The sequence below is a fragment of the Coenobita brevimanus genome, chromosome 35, assembly GCF_032717465.1.
Source record: "Coenobita brevimanus isolate Jiangsu-jjx chromosome 35, ASM3271746v2, whole genome shotgun sequence".
In the NCBI taxonomy this organism is placed as follows: Eukaryota; Metazoa; Arthropoda; class Malacostraca; order Decapoda; family Coenobitidae; genus Coenobita; species Coenobita brevimanus.
The window spans coordinates 17,804,121-17,819,023 of NC_136988.1; positions in this window are offsets into that span (position 1 = coordinate 17,804,121).

Consider the following 14,903-nt stretch of genomic DNA (forward strand, 5'->3'; position numbering starts at 1 on the left):
TTCTTTTCTAGTGCCTCTGCAGCACATCAAGCTCTCCTACACATCTCTACATATGATTTTTCACATTTTGCAGGTAAACCGGAATTACTATAACACTACTGGAACACAGATCTCAGTGTATAACAAGGTCCCTTTAGTTTGACCTCTCAGTTTACCTGCTTTGAAAGTCATAATTCATCACAATATGCAATGCCCTAATGCTCCCTGTTGGGAACACCTCAACAGGGGATACCTCCAGGCTTCTTTCTTTGTACATACTTCTCTGACTCTCCCGTCACTGTCACTCTTCCTCCTCTTCCCTCTCTTAACAATACCTCCCTAACTCTCCCGTCACTGTCACTCTTCCTCCTCTTCCCTCTCTTACTAATACCTTGCTCACTTTCCTGTCACAGCTCCTGCTCTTCCCTCTCTCACCGATACCTCCCTCACTCGTCACTACTCTTCCTTCTCTCACTACTACCTCCCTCACTCTCCTGCCACTGCTCCTCTTCATTCTCTCACCAGTACCTCTCAATCTCCCATCTCTGCTCTTCCATCTTCCTTCTCTCACTAATGTAATGTTCAACTTTATTCTTGCATACCACACACAGCCAATATTACCTTCACTGTCACTTTCAACCAGTTTCTTTAGGACCTGTATAATTTCAATGCATCACTCTTTATCCATTTAGTAATTCCACAGTCCACCCATGTAGCATAAACTACAATAAATAAAAGTTGTTAATGTTATTGCTTAACCCCAGTCTGTCTGGCCAAGCAGACCTGTCAATCACAGGTTAACAACAGCTTATGTGTGGTCATCCTTACATGTCCCGTACAGTACATACACCATGTAGGAATAAAGGCACCCTCTTGTAGTAGACAGTACCTCATCCAGGTTATACCAAGGTCCTTCCCCATAGCAAGGTGCAGGGAAATACAAAGAGATTTGGCTCTCGGATGGATGCCGCAGCTGCTTCGCTCTATCCAAGGTACAACGACTAATAATTAAATGTGACTTGGCCTGAGTTCAATGCCTGAAAGCTATGGCTGAGAAAGTGCTGGAAAGGGTTCCCTTCATGTGATGGCACTGATATATCTAGGTGGATCAGGTGCCCAGTTATACAACCATCACTCAACTCTATCCCTACCCTCCAAAAGGAGGATGACAAACCACAGGAGAAGGGCAGTTTCAGCCTGCAGTGCACTAAGTTAAAGTTCAGATGAGTCCGGGGCAACCACAACACCAAAATCAAAGGAATTTCAATAAAAGTCAAAGGTATAATTATATATATAGATATATATTATTTATTTGTGACACATGACATAAATAACCCACACATATATTTGTTATTTGGTCTTTGTGACATTATACACTACCATCCCTCATCCCTTACCAATACCTATGTCACCTTGGGATGCGAGGACACAAAGTAAGTGATACACAAGGCTTCCCAGCATCTGGTCCTTAGTGAATTATACTGGCACATTATACATACATTTTCTTGCATGTTATGTATGTTGCTTTTTTACTGAAAATGTTTGCACTAATAACACACAAGAGAATACCAAGGTGTAACGATGTGCAAAATAAATCACTATGGAAAATATGCTATGAAGGCTTCATAACCACTTGGAGTACTATACAACCCATATTCTCATGGGTTTAGTAGGCTCCTTTCCACCTCTTCCTTACCAGTTTGTTTATGGATATGGCATGCTGATATTCTCTTAAATATATACTGTATATTAAATGTGCAGGTATATGGTATTAGAGGTATATAAATAACAAAGAAGAGATTAGTAAAGTGTTATATACAGTACAAAATAAACTGTTAAGGAAGAGGTGTTGGAAAGCCTCAAAACCTAAAGGAATACAGCCCCTTTCTCACTACTGTACTATACATACAAAAATATGGAGCATTCACTGGTGCTGCTTCAGTCAGAATAATCATACAAATCACATCAGCACACAGATTATTTGAGGCATTGTAAGCATGATGTGGAACAGGGATTACTCCCCGAGCTAGACCTCATCAGATCATATAGCCCTGCTAGGGTTACAAGAGAGCACTACCCCTCGCAGCACAGCAGCCACCAGGCAAGGCGCGAACTCTCAACTTCACGATTACGAGCCCAAAACCCAACCACTGAGCTACCGCGCTCCCCCTGATGTGGAAAAGCAGAAATGGTAACACCCAATCTCAAATCACATACAGTAATCACTCTAATATCCGGACGCCCAATAACCGAACATCCCCACTAACCGAACCTTATCGTCCTGGGATCAAACATTCCCAAAATGGTCCGAAAATCCAAAAAAATTGGAAAAAAAAATCGATTTTTTGCCGTCCGTAATTTGAACTTGCCGCGCGCGCCACGTGAGAGCATTGTTTTGGTTCGTCATTCCTCCGACGTCCGATAGAGCGCCGCTGCATCCTCCCCACTTCCCGCCTGTCTCTCACCGCGACAAGACCTGCACTGTTCGCCATGACTTCTGTGTGTTAGTGACTAAGTTCAGTGCAAGACTTCAGGAAGAGTGTAGTGCAAGTGCTTCAGGAAATCGTTCTTACTGTCAGAGTCCGAGAGGAGGCGGTTATTCATCGAGGTGGCCAGGGACTTGCTGTAAGTAGCCAGAATGTTTCATGTTGTACTATTTTCCATACTATATTTACCAGAATGTTTGTATTTTTTCCCATACTATACTTACCAGAAAGTGTCATACTGTACTTCTTTCCATACTAAACTTACCTCATGCATGTGCAGTAGGAATGTTTTTCAGAGTTCGGTTAGGTTCGGTTAGGTTAGGTTCGGTTAGAGTCCATAAGTACCAGAATGTTTATTAATGTATGAACATACTTCTAAACCCACATTTTATGTTTCTATTGCATTTATTTCAGTCATTTATGTGCCTTATTGGTGTGATTTGGGTGTTAAATAGGTGCTATGCATGTCCGGAGGAAGTTGTATAGGTGTTTCTCTGTGTTAGGGTCCGTAAGTACAAGTCCATAAGCTGGGGCCCAATATCCGGACGAAACCAATATCCGAACCTACCGATGGCTCTATTGATCCGGATATTGGAGGGGTTACTGTACTGTACTTCCATGTGTAGGGGCTAACTACCACAGTTTTGTTTGTTCGTTTATAAAGGTTCCAACACACTTGCATGCATTGGCCTTGGTTACTAAATGGCAGCTGTCCACAGTGCTTCATCTAGTACAGTACATTTAAGAGTAAAGTAAAACTTCAATTTAACGTACCTCAAGAGACCAGATATCAGATTTAACTCGTTAACTGCTCTATACAGCCTGGGCTGTTCCGAGTGCGACTGCTCAATACAGCCCTGGCTGCGCAGATGAACTTCGAATATAGTGTCATGGTGACCAAGGCCAACCCATGCACGAATGTTTCAGCCTTCAAAACCGAAACCGAAACCGAAACACAAAACAAAAACCATACATTCCAATAGGGAATCAGACACTTTGATGTTCATCCATGGCTTTACCAAGGTAAATATTGAGCTAATATTTCGTTACTATATACTTTGGCATGTGTTCTCTCAATTCCTAAGACAAAATTTGGCCTTTGGGAAATTTTATTTTTTACTCCTAGGTCTGCACACCACGGACACCTCCAAAAAACCGCCATGAGCAGTTAACGGGTTGATGAACCTACGAAGTCACTGGACTTTGGTTGGCTATAATGAACAATGTTCATTAAATGAGGCACAATGGGTTGCATTCATTTATTCATTCATCATCCAATCCTACATTGCCCCATGAGGAGCGTAGGAGCCCAGGGTTAGGCAAGTCGGTCCCGACATTTAAGATGAGAGTGACCAGCCTCACTCATCCCTGAGTGGCATTATATGAACAACAAACCCCAACCAGCCCTTGGATGCAAACCCCCACCGGCCTAATCCGACTGGAGTGCCGTAATTACCCACTAAACCACCAGGCGCCAAAATTTGGTTATATGGTTACCACCCAGCATTGTAAATTGTTTCCTGGTGTACAGGAAACCATTTAGCTTGTCACTCAGTGTAGAGTCACCCACAAGCAGAAGGATGAGGAAAGAATGAAGGAAAGACAGACAGAAGAGGGAGTGTAAAGTCAACCATAGGCAAAAGGACAAGGAAAGAATGAAGGAAAGAGAGTCAGAAAAAGATGGAAGGAAAGAAGGATGGAAGAGAGGAAAGAGCAGGCACCTGAGTGCAGCACTATATCGAGTGAGTGGATGGTGAGCGCCCCCACCTACCACAATGGGTTGCAATACATATATTTCATGAAGAAGTGCAATGACAAGGATGTGAAATAAACTGCAAAAGGATGAAATTATGGACCAAGTTAGCATACAATGGGAATAATTTTCATATTTAGTACTCATTTTCAAACACATGCTTGAAATCCAATCTCAGGAGAGACCATTGAATACAACTGATTTTTTACTTTACCAGATCAGGCTTCCCCCAGATTAGTCTGTCTGCGTGAGGTTTTACTGTGGATGACCAGCCTGCTTACTTCCCTTGATGCCATTATATGAGCACAAATCCTCCACTCACCACTTTGGGATCAAACCTATGGAAGGCTGTCACTTCAACTGGGGTGTCCTAACCACCAGGCTATTCTTACTATTTTTCATATGCAGTCTTTGATTAAAGTCTAGGATATGTGCTGGAAGAATGCAGTTTTAAATGGTCTCTTAAAGAAACCAATTTTTTTTTTTTTCTTTTGTAGAAACAGACACAGGGACACACTGCTCTCTTAATTACATCACCAGGAAAGAATTATCATCTGCTTCCCAGAGATGTACTTTTCATTAAATTCTTGCCATCTCATGGTGATATTATTTGTCTGATGAGACTTTTCAAATTTAAGTGGTTAGAATTACTGGTTAGAATTTAAAGGTTGGTGGGGGTGCTCACCATCCACTCACTCGATGTAGTGCTGCTCTCGGATGCCTGCCCTTTCCTCTCTTCCTTCCTTCCTTTCCATCCTCCCTCTTCTGCCTTTCCTTCCTTCATTCATTCTTTCCTCTTCCTTCTGTCTACAGGTGATTCTACACTAAGTGACAAGCCAAATGGTTTCCTGTACACCAGGAAACCATTTACTATGCTGGGTGGTAACCATATAACCAAATTATGGTGCCTGGTGGTTTAGTGGACAATTAAGGCGCTCCAATCAGACTGAGCCTGTGTAGGTTTACATCCAACGGGTAGTTGGGGTTTATTGCTAACGTAATGCCACTCAGGGATGAATGAGGCTGATCACTCTCATCTTAAATGTCAGGTTCAACTTGCCTAACCCCAGGTTCCTACGCACCTCATGGGGCAACACAGGATTAGATGATGAATGAATGAATGAATGAAAATTACTGCAACCTCACAAAAAGCGATTCTTTCCAAGTTGCTCTGAATCCCTTGGTAGCAGCCTGGTTAAGTTGAAAAACATATCATTGTGATGAAAGGGTTAGCACTGAGGGTAATATTAGCATCACAGAAACACAGACAGCATTTTCAGGCATTCACTTTCTTCCCGGTACATTTTCTATTTCATGCTCACAATGCCTCATTTACCTTGAGAATCCATGTCTCTATCATCTATTTTGCTAGAGATTTCACCTTTTTCTAACAAGGCAGCTGAACAATGGAAGAACTGTGAGACTTGAATGTTTGTCACTATGTTGTAACTTTTACTCTGTATGGACGATAAATTTTCCCTTCAGTACAATCATGCCTTCCATCCTAGGACTGTTTACTAAATGGCATAGGAGTCTTTCCAGCACCTCTTCCTTAGCAATATAATTTTCATATTAGATCCCAACCTCCTCTTACATGCTACAGTACTTATAGCATTATAATATGGACACAGTTCACATAATTTACATGATGATACTAAGGTGTAATAAGCAAAATAAATTGCTAGGGAAGAAGTGCTGAGCTATTTAAAGTATATCCCCTATTCTTTTTACCATTTATTCTGGGTAGAAGAGATTGATCATACTGAGTGTTTTCCTTTCAGTCCAATCAAGCCACTTCATTTCATTCTTACTGCCCACCCATCTACAGCCTAATGTCTTCATCTCAGAGGGGGTGGCCATATACAAATTCCACGTCCTTGATGCCTATGAGTTACCTAGTACCTTTTGTACGCCTTCTATGTTATTTATACTTTCCCAATACATTTATATTTAGCTGCAATAATAAACTAGAAAAGAAGGGGGGATATGAAGCCCCCTTTGCTGATGAGAATATAAGCCCAAGTCATCCTGTCATCTACCATCATGCTGCCTTTTTCCAACTCACACCACCCTCATTCATCTACCTCTCTACCCCCTCCCTCCACCTTGATCATCCTCTCAATCTTCCTCGTTTAGAGATATATTACACTGAAGGAGCTACAAACAGTTTCCATTAACACCTCATTAGGGCCTTTTTTTCCCTTCAGTGATGTCCATTTTTTCCTTCACTGTGATGTCTTTTTTCTTATATTCTTGCCCATCAGATAATTCTGTTCAACTCTGAAACAAGCCTCTTGCACTGAAGGAATTATTAGGATCATCATCATCATCATCATCATCTTCACCACCACCACCACCATTACCTATTTCTTTAAAAAGAAAGGGGTAGAGGGGGGCTAGGACTTATATTGTAGTGGGTTTGCTTTCCTTTGACAAAAATCTCAAACTCCTTTTCATTCAGTCCCTTATCCCTGAGGTCACACACTACGATCTCATACCAGGTCTTTTTTGGTCTGCCTCTAACATCCCTACCCCCGATGTTCACACTTCTCACACTCTGCACCTAACAGTCATCCTCTATCCCAAACCATCAAAATCTACCTCTCCTCATCAGATCACCAAGACACTCCAGTCCCATCCTTCCTCTCAGCTTTTCATCTCATCCTTCATTTTACCCTATTTGACCAACTTATGACAAACCATTTTAGTCAAACTTATTCACTACAACTAAAAAATAAATTAACTTACATAAATCATCACTAGTGTTTTTCACTGCAGTACCACAACACCAAGCAGTATCACAAACAGAAGTTCACCGGCAGTCCCCTGCCAGCAATATGTTTACACACTTCACATTCTTCCCCCATCAGATATTAATGTTACTTATACTTTTTGGAAAATATTTAGCAGAAGCCACAAACGGAATTCAAATGTTTTGAAGTATTTTCTGTTTATATCTCATCACTTGCCAACACTTTTCTTCTACGGCAATTCTGTCACAAATGACCCCTGGGATTATTATTGAACCCCAGGGAGAATTAATGGTCTCAAGGGGTGGGAAGAAGTTAATCTGCAACGGAAGTGTCAGAAGAAAAGTGCCAGCAAATGGTGAGATATAAACTGAAAACACTTCACACTACTTGAATTCCATTTGTGGCTCCTGCTAAATATTTACCTACTTTTCTGCTGTGTACTTCATACTATCTCATATACAAATTTTTTTCATGTAACACTTTAAATAACCTAAAACTCAAGGAAAGTGTTGATGAACTTCCTTGTGGCAGTACAGAAAAAGATGGCCTACAATTCCACTATCTCTACTTCAGATTTAGGGCATGACTTTCACTTTTTTCCCTGATGCATGAAATCAATAGGACTCATGCATGGACAGAGAAAAATACCAAGCCTCTCTCAGCTTAGCAATATCGGCCAGCAGAGGGAAGTGGGATATTGGAGAGGTGAAACATTAAGGCAAAGAAACATACCAAGAAACATACCAATACTCTCTTGGCTTAGCAATATCAGCCACCAAAGGAAAGCAAGAAGTAGAAGAGGTGAAATATTAGGACAAAGCAACATATCGAGCCTCTCTCAGCTTAGCAATATCAGTCAGCAAAAGAAAATGTGAAGCAGCAGAGGTACGGCATTAGGCAACATGTAAAAAATATGAGAACAATACATTTCTCATAAAAATTATCCTATTATAAAAAATAAGTTAACATGGTATTTCTCAATCATTATTGTTAGTATCAACAACATAAATGTATCATCTAATATTTGGTACAGTACTGCATGAATTTATCAGTAGTCTTCTCTGGCAGCAACAGCACAAATGAACAGAAACAGAGTAATATTGTAAATTCTCATGCACACTCTTCAGTAAAAAATAAATTAACATGGTGCTTCTCAGCAATACTCGTCATTGATGTAAAGTATCATCAGTGCAGACATAATACTGTAATGTATATTTCAACTGTAAATCAAGGTAAAATTCCACCTCTTACTATTGTTCACTGACAAAAAATAAGACAACATGGTATTTGCCAATGTCTTCAGTCATGTCTAAAAGATAAAACATAAAAATAATAATTAACACAATAATTCTATTTTCTTTACTACATTATCCCTCTCACTGTCAGGAAAACTCTAGTGAGTCATAGGAGCCTGAGTGTAAAAAATGTACAGGGCATTTGAAAAAAAAAAAAAAGTGGAAAGATGTGAAACATCCATTATTTCTGTTTTCTAACCTACAGCCTTTTCCTTCCCAGGTTCTGGTGATGGAATTATTATACCATATAAATCTTGGTGCCACAACTACATGGTCATATGGTACAAAAAATATATATAGATACAGTATATAATAAAACAAATAAATATGTAAATAAGTAAATAAATCGTGCATACTAAATCAAAACTGATATCTCCATGTAAAACTAAAACTATAAATGACAACAAAAAAATAGATATCAATTACCTATACAAGGTGTAGGAAGCCTGCCCCCTTAAGAAAAACCAAAACATCATTACCATATATTCCATCCAATATAAATGAACCATAAGTTACCCACAAAAATGGTTTTCATAACAGAATAAGTCAAAATCAACCAATTCAGGCTCGAGACAAAAATCATACATAACGGTTCAAGATCAGTTCTGCCATGAGGTCAAAGTCCATACACTAATTGCACCTAAGGACCATACCACATTGAGGATTATTAAGCACTCTGAGAGCAAGGGCACTGTCTATGGCACACACAAGAGCACCAGTGGACAACCAGTTAACCGTTACTCTCAGACCTTTGTGTAAGCGACAGGCCAGCTCTAGAACTGACTTTCTCTGCCTGTATTTCCTACTATCTATGACCTCCAGTATCTTAAATGCAATGTATCCTGGCATCTCAAAATGAACGAATCTTGAATTTGGCTCTCTGTTATTTCGTTTTTATTTTTTCTTGGAGGGAACAATCATGCGGGCTTCTGGCCTTTGGTTCCCTCTTCCTGATAACACACACACACACACACACACACACACACACACACACACACACACACACACACACACACAAAGAGGCAAGCCAACACTGATGCCATGCATGACTCGGCTTTCAGAGGTCCAAAGAAGTCCCACCCTAGAACTGGATGATTTGACTTTCTGATCTATTGCATAAACCAATTTTGCTGGAAGCTTCTACTTCATTTATGTTAGATAGCATCATTCTATCACAAAAACCTGAAAAGGTAATGGGTGCAGGTTAGAAAGCAAAGAAATAATGGATGTTGAAATCCTTCCACTTTTTCAAACCTCCTGTATATATTGTCAACTTTCACCATTCTCAACAACATAAAATCAGTGTTTTTGTTAGGTAAGATGGTTCCCTAGCTCCTCTTCCTTAGCTATTTATTTTCTAGGTATGTTTGTATGTTATTTATGCAGAGTTCTGTGATGCCTGAAGGATTTGAATAACACAGAATAGGAGAATAAAGTGTAATAAGCAAAATAAATCTCTTAAGAAAAGGTGTCAGGGAGCTTCCTTAACCAATGAGAATACAGGCCAAAGTAACACAGGTATTGATATTATTTTCTGAAACACTTGATCATCAACATGTTAGGCTACAAACACACTACTGAACACAGAACTCAAAGTTAGTGAACACATAATTCAACATTAGTTCACCACAAGGTAAACACACAACTACCATTCCCTAACCACCAGCCTATCTTATCCTCTCTTCTTCCTTACAAGTGCCACTCCCTTACATCAATATCAGATGCAGTTTTACATAACCGTATAAAGCCTAGAGTCTTATAAGCTTTACTACTAAGCACACACACACACTACTTTCAACGTCATTTACTGTATTATCGTGTCCAGCATGACTTTACTATGCATAAAATTGGTCCTCATTACAGTACATGTCAGGGATGTGCTGCAAAATATCATAACTCATCCCATACAACTGGAACTGTAAATCAGAAATTGATAAATCAGACTTAGTTGTAGTAGTATCAGTCTCAATCTCTGGCTCAACTGAATGAGAACCTAGTGGACAGCAGGCCAAAACTGTTCTGAAGTTCACCCTCCTCCTCTCAGGGAATAAGGAGGGAGGTGAAAGACATTGCTATATCCTGGGAGAAGAGCAGCACGGTTATATCAGTGCCACCACATGAATGAATCCCTTTCCGGCATCTAAATAAGCTTAACGAACAGCTATAGAACTTTGACAGGTAATATAACTGTACTTGACTGATGACTTAATAGTAAAATATCAAGCAAGGCAACTCATGACAAGGACTTAGTATATTTAATGTGATATAAATATGTGAGTAATAAAGAACTATGGCTTAACATTATACACATCAAAGGTAATAAAAATGGTATACTGTAAAGGCAACACTGGCTTTTTATCTGCCTAGCTAATGATTAATTCCAGAGTTCATCACCATCATCATCATTATCAACACCTTACTGTATCTTTATAATCATCATTTAATATACCCATCATTATCATCATCACTGTACTTTAACATCATCACTATTACCACTACCACCACCACCACCATCACCTTTTTTTCATCATCATCATCATCATCACTAGTTTAACATCATCTTCATCATCACTATTACCACCACCACCACCACCACCACCACCTTTTTTCATCATCATCATCATCATCATCACTAGTTTAACATCATCATCATCATCACTATTGCCACCACTGCCATCTTTTTTATCATCATCATCACAACCAACACACAGCTGCTTCACAAACCCTCAGTAGAATGATCTCTCTCCCTCTCAAGTACTTAGTTACTGCCACAATTTGACTCAGTTTAAACCATCCTTACTTAAAAAAAATAATAATAATAATAATAATAACAATTTCTATACTTTTGCTGCAATACTTGTTTTCATTTATTTTTTTATTCTTGCTACCAGATTTTATTTACAAAAGACCACTTGTACTGAGGGGATTATCTGACATGGAAATTTTATCTCAATATGAATGCTACATTTCCAAATTTCCTAAAGCTACTAAAATGCAATGGGAGAAAAATAAAGCAGCTAATATTTTGCACTGCAGGTACTATATACTGAGAGAGAGAGAGAGAGAGAGAGAGAGAGAGAGAGAGAGAGAAATACATATAAGGCGGCTTTCACACGAGGCCACCGGTGGCTGCAATTAGTTGCCTCCCATAGTTTTCAATGGAGCCTTTCATACGAGGCCACTGCAGCTGCCCGGCCGGCAACCAGCTCCCGGTGGTGGCTCGCTCGTGCAACTAGTGTCCACCACTGGCTGTTGCTGCCACTCGCTGTAAAGCATTTTTTCAAGTCAGATCTTTTGTACGGCTACACTAGTTGCCGGCCCCTTCAAACTGGACCACCGGTGCCCCAGTGTGAAAGCGGCCTACCTCAACAAAGGCACAATGATATGACCTTATCTCATATAGTCATTATACACACACACACCAAAGAGGGTTGAGAAATAAGATTGTAACGATATGCTCTCTCTCTCCCTCTCTCTCAAGCACAAACTCAACCTCTTCCTCTCAAACCACCCTTCTGAAACAAACTCTCTCTGTCTGTCTGTCTGTCTCTAATCAAGACAGTATCAAAAATAAGCTAGCTCTACATACAGACCTCAATATCTTAATAAGCTCGAAGATGCTCCATGCAAATCACCACACACCATATACAAAGTAAGCGTCAAGTAGTAGTAGTAGTAGTAGCAGTAGTAGTAGTAGCAGTAGTAGTGGTAGTGGTGGTAGTAGTAGACCCAACCCCACATGCATCTGAATATCAACCCAGTGATTCGAGGGACTGAGAGGTGTTTGCATCACTGGGAAGCTTCACCGTCCAGTCACATTAGTGCCACCGAATAAAGGCATCCCTCCCCAGCACCAATCATGTGACTGAGGAAGTCACACACTCAAGATTTCAGTGTCATGCCAAAATGTATCTATCTATCTACCTGCTGAATGCCTTGCTTCCTCTAGCTGTCTCAAGCACTCTTCTTACCTTGTCAACTCTCTTCCTTATTAAATATATAACATGTACACAAACGACTGTGCTCTAGGTAAACTTTGTGCAAAAAGAATAAATACAGTAGATGCTTAACAAACAACTATGTAGCGGAAGCCTGAGATAACAGAATTATTTTTTTTCCGGTATTTTTGCCCTATTTTCCGTTCAATCAAGCATAATTCCATTAAGGAAATACTGAGGTGGTTTGGCCATGTGGAGAGGATGGAGGGTGAAAGACTGACGAAGAGAGTGTATGTGAGTGAGGTGGAGGGGGAAAGAGGGAGGGGGAGGCCAAGGATGAGATGGAGGGATGGGGTGGAGAGGTATATGAGAGAGGGGGGTGTGAGTTGGGAGCAGGGGAGTGAAATGGCGGGGGACAGGGCGACTTGGAGGCAATTTGTTTGTGGCCACCCCAAACGGGACTGAGGCGTCTGGCAATAGATAGATAGATAGATAGATAGAAATTCCATACACAATAATGCATTTCTGGGGTTATTAATTATGGGTTCAGACTGCTGTGTGTTGCACTGAGAGTTAGCATAGGTTGACAGGTTTGGGTTGCCTTTAAGGATTTAGCAGAAAATAACTCGAAATACCGGAAAATTGTCTTTTATATTGAGCCTTGGTTACAGCACTCGATTTAGAGGAAAATCTGAGATAATGGAATGGAGGTTGGCTGATTTAGTTTGTTAAGTTAAGCATCTACTGTAATGCTATAAATAATGTGGCCTCTTTTTTGTGCTACTGTTTTTCTTTTTGTGCATCTTTCCTTTTCTATTCCTTCTTCTTATATCTTCACTACCTGCTACTTCCATCTATCAATTCATCCATCAACTTAACTATCTACCGCTTGACCTCTCCACTTTGATAATGCATTTTTTTTTTTTTTTATATTCCTGTTGCCTCCTAATGATTTTCGTATTAGTTTACACTTTTTGAACTAGAGGGGTTAGACACAACCATTATTAACCCCTTCACTACTGGGGTGTTCTCCATACCAGTATCAAACAAGAATAAAATAAAAATGCACCATCAGAAGGAAAGAGTAAACATGAAACTTATGAGGAAGAGAATCAGTAAAAATATAGTGTAAATAAATAAACAAATAAATAAATATATATATATATATATATATATATGCTGGGTGGGGGTGCTCATAATCCACTCTCTCAATGTAGTGCTGTTTTCAGGTGACTCTACACTTAATGACAAACAAAATTATTTCCTGTTTCCCAAGACATCATTTATTACACTAGGTGGTAACCATATAACCAAATGATGCCTGGTGGTCTAGTGGGTTACAGTGCTCCAACTGGATGGAGCCTGTAAGAGTTCCCATATGCAGGGTGGATTGGGCTTCTTGCTCATATAATGGCACTAAGAAGAGAGTGAGGCTGGCTACCCTTGCCTTAAATGTTGGACCTGAGCTGCCTAGCACCTAACCCCAAGCCCCTATAATACCAGAGCAAGCAAAAAAGGATTGTGTGATGCGAAAGAACAAACAATATGATGATTGGAATAAATAACTTTCAAGCAGCATCCCTCTTCTCCCACAACAAACAACCCTCCCTCATGTATAAGCTGAATAACACCCTCCCCTGCCATGCCACACAACTCTCCCTCATAACAAGCTACTGACTATGAAAACTATAGCACATTTGTTCTAGCATAACGCAGATCCCTGACCCCTTGCAGCTCAGTTAGCAGCCAAGTGCAGTCATATTGGAGGGTTGGTTTGGTCAGTAACCAAGCAAACTCTTTCCAAACTAATATCTGCAGCTAATCAATTTTATGCAATCATAACTTACTATTCAAATTGTCTGAGTGGTCCAGTTCCTTCATGAGAGAACAAATAAACTAAAACCGAACTATAACCATCCTAACGTAGTCCATAATTTGAATATTCTGGCAGTTCGTCGTATTGTATCATATTGTTTATAAAGGCTCCAATGTGCTTGCATGCGTCAGCCTTGGGCACCCAATGGCAGCTCTCCACGCTGCTCGATCTCTGGCAGCCTCCTTTTCAAAACCCCAAAAGCTACACTACAAGCAGCCCTCATTAAAAGTAAGGGATATACTGTATTCTACAACAGAGTTTTTGCCACACAACTATACTCTTTTCACCTTAACTTGGCCCAGATGTCTGTTCTCTTGTAGCTAATTTTATACAGCTCAGTGGCAGAAAATGGAAAAGCTACGGCTCTGCATCCTTTCCATGGCACTTCTTGATGACTAGCAGGATATTTTAGAATTAATTTATTGCTACACCTCAGCATTTAAGATGGCGATGTCAATTTTGGGCCAAGTTAAAGTAAAAAGAGTATGGGCAATGCTAAATGAAGGAACTGACAAAACAGCTTTACAAAGTCCTTAAATCATGGTGATGTCCAATTTAGATTATTCTTGCTCCTGCTAGGTAATTTTATGCAACTTAGTAAAGGCCTCAAATCTGAAGGGTTTATTGATCTTATATCTGCTCTTCCTGTAAAAAAAAAAAAAAATCTTAATGACCACCAGGAGGCAGCAAGAATAAGATTTAAAACAGACTTCCCATGCCCAGAGAACCAATGGGAAATTTTTCTGGAATTTGCTATTGACTTAATTAATAAAAAAGTCTGCATATGAGAATCACAACAATCAGGTATACAGCATGCATCTCT